Here is a 2,538-nt window from a genome sequence, read left to right on the forward strand (position 1 = left end):
CTGTGCAATCAGGAATTGGCTTAATCTGTCATGTTTATATTATAATTACATTTATTATATTATATTATAAATTATTGTTGTTATATATTATTGTTATTATTGTTGTTATTACTCTTTGTATTTTTTTAGTAACCAACTCCTCTAGTTAAACCTAACAAGTGAGTTTTGGGTGTGGCTATGGATAACATGCTTACTATATAAATCTTAACAGAATACCGGCTCAAAGAAATCATAATTAGGTAGGTGTCAAATCTATCTAAAATTTACAGTTTTCTAAAAAGCTAATAATTATAGTTGTGTTTTCAAAACTTAAACATGAAAAGCCTGTACCAATAAAACTGTATCATATTACAGAAATATGTTTTAGGCTCATTGTCATTGTTGTTTTTCATTTTTGCTTTCTAATGACCAGAAGACATGTCTTCTAAGCGATTTTCTTTGAGATCCTGCAGTTCAGTAAAGGCAGTTGAAACATAGGCTTTGTGAGATATGTAAAGGTCAGGCACCTATCTTGGGAGAAGTGTTAACTGATATGAACAGGAGACAGAGCAATGCAAAAAGAGATGGGAAAAAGAGGGAGGACAAGGCCATGGAGCTCAACGGTACCCTTCAGACGTGGGTTAACAGGGTTTTGAAATGGTGAGCAGTTGAGGGAACTTGCTTGGATGCTCTTTCCCCACATTTCACCTCAAGTGTCCCACCAAAGTTTTCTTCGTAATGTTGGCATTTCAATATTTTTGTAATAGAATATTACTTCTCATATATATTATTACTTATAATGATTTTAGGTGTGCATAAAATGCAAAGATAGTACAGATAATAGCAGCTTTCTATAATGTTAGTTTCTTACCTGGCCACTATGTATGCATGAACCAAGAAGAATCGATAGTGACCCAGAACTTGTTAACTAACGGACATTTTATTACACTTTCTAGTAATGACTTCTTCTCTTCCCTGGGATTTAGTCAGGCATAACAAGTTAGTACAATTGTCAAGTGTATTTTTATTAATACTTATTTCTTCTTAATATATCAGCACACAGAGTTGTAGTTCTAAACCACAGATACACATGCTTCGAAGCTACCTTGTGTCAGGTTGCTGGGCTGAGGTCTCAAGTTATGCCTTGGAGTGAAAGAATCCTTGTTTAAGTTCACATGATCCTTGTTTGTATTCCATTCTTGCCAAGTCCAAGATGAATTCATTGGGGAATGTTTGCAAACCTTCAAGCAGTCAAATAAATAAATAAATACATATATACATACATACATACATAACAACAACTTTTAGATTTCACTAATTCTTTCCCAACAAAACAGTTAAGAGATCACTTCAAATGCATTGAAGTCAGTATTTACTGATATCCCAGCTAGACTAAAAGATTTCAAGAGAGAAAAACTATGTTTTATTCTTCATTCATGAGATATTTATTAAAATAACACATTGAGGGAAAAAATCAATACAAGGTATACATCAGTACTGAAAACTGTATACCATTATACAAAAAAGGATTTTATTTTTGGAAAATGACCTCTAATTTATGGCAAGTTTTACTTTCAGAAATAAAATCACAGAACACAATCTAATTCAATCTTAAAGGCTGGCATGCTGAGCAAGGAATGTTCTTAATCTCTGTAGGAACTCCTTCTTTACACTGTCAGGTACCAGGGCTCTGCCTTATGGAGTAATTTCAGCCACCATCAACAGTAACATATTCTAGTCCTTTTTATTTAATTACCTCTTATGTAAAAGCAAAAGCCAAATCATATCATTTAAAATCATTATCTTTACAGTGAGCCTTCAGCTGATCCTTCCAGCCACATTCAATTAATTTAGCTTGCAGCAACTCTTTGAGGAGTTCTCATTCTCCAGTTTCTATCAATTTTTGGTTAATCACTGCTGTCATCTGCACATCTTTGTTCATCTTGCTAACCACACTCTTGGGCTGCCCAGACTTAGCAAGAAAAACTATCTTTATACCTCACGAACATAAATATAAAACCCTGAAGAATACACTTGACACTTATCATAAACATATAAAACAATTATGCATTATGCCCAAAGATGTTTATTTCAGAGTAGTAAGTATAGAAAACATAGAAGAGTGAACAAGCTTAAGAGATTTGTAGTTCCTATGCTAGGCTTGGGCAAGAATATCGGTTAGGTGAAGTAAATATTTCTTTTGGGTGGTGAAGTGATTCCCTATGATAGTGTCATACTCTCTTAATAATACTGTTCACATTCCACAGAACCTTCTATCACAGAATGATCCTACATGCATGCAAATGTAAAACATAATTTATTAGATTGAGAGATGCTAGAAGCAAAGTAGATTAATATAACTATATAATAAATGAATAGAACACTCATTGTGTAAGGATAAAGCAAAGGGGAACACACATAAGAAATTAAGCAATTAAATAGAGTATGGCCTAAATGCCAAAGCTTTTTTTTTATTATTCATTAATTACATTGTATTATGTGTCACAGTTTCATAGGTACTGGGATTGCCAATGCTTTTACATTAAGTAATTTACTTGC

At 33.1% G+C, this 2,538-nt stretch overlaps 1 pseudogene; it reads right to left on the reverse strand.

Annotated features, from left to right (window-relative positions):
* Positions 1–1,488: 1,488 nt before the first annotated feature.
* LOC101529889 (transcription and mRNA export factor ENY2-like) lies at positions 1,489–1,927 on the reverse strand (annotated as a pseudogene).
* Positions 1,928–2,538: the final 611 nt, after the last annotated feature.

This window comes from Ochotona princeps, chromosome 6 (assembly GCF_030435755.1).
Source record: "Ochotona princeps isolate mOchPri1 chromosome 6, mOchPri1.hap1, whole genome shotgun sequence".
Classification (NCBI taxonomy): Eukaryota; Metazoa; Chordata; class Mammalia; order Lagomorpha; family Ochotonidae; genus Ochotona; species Ochotona princeps.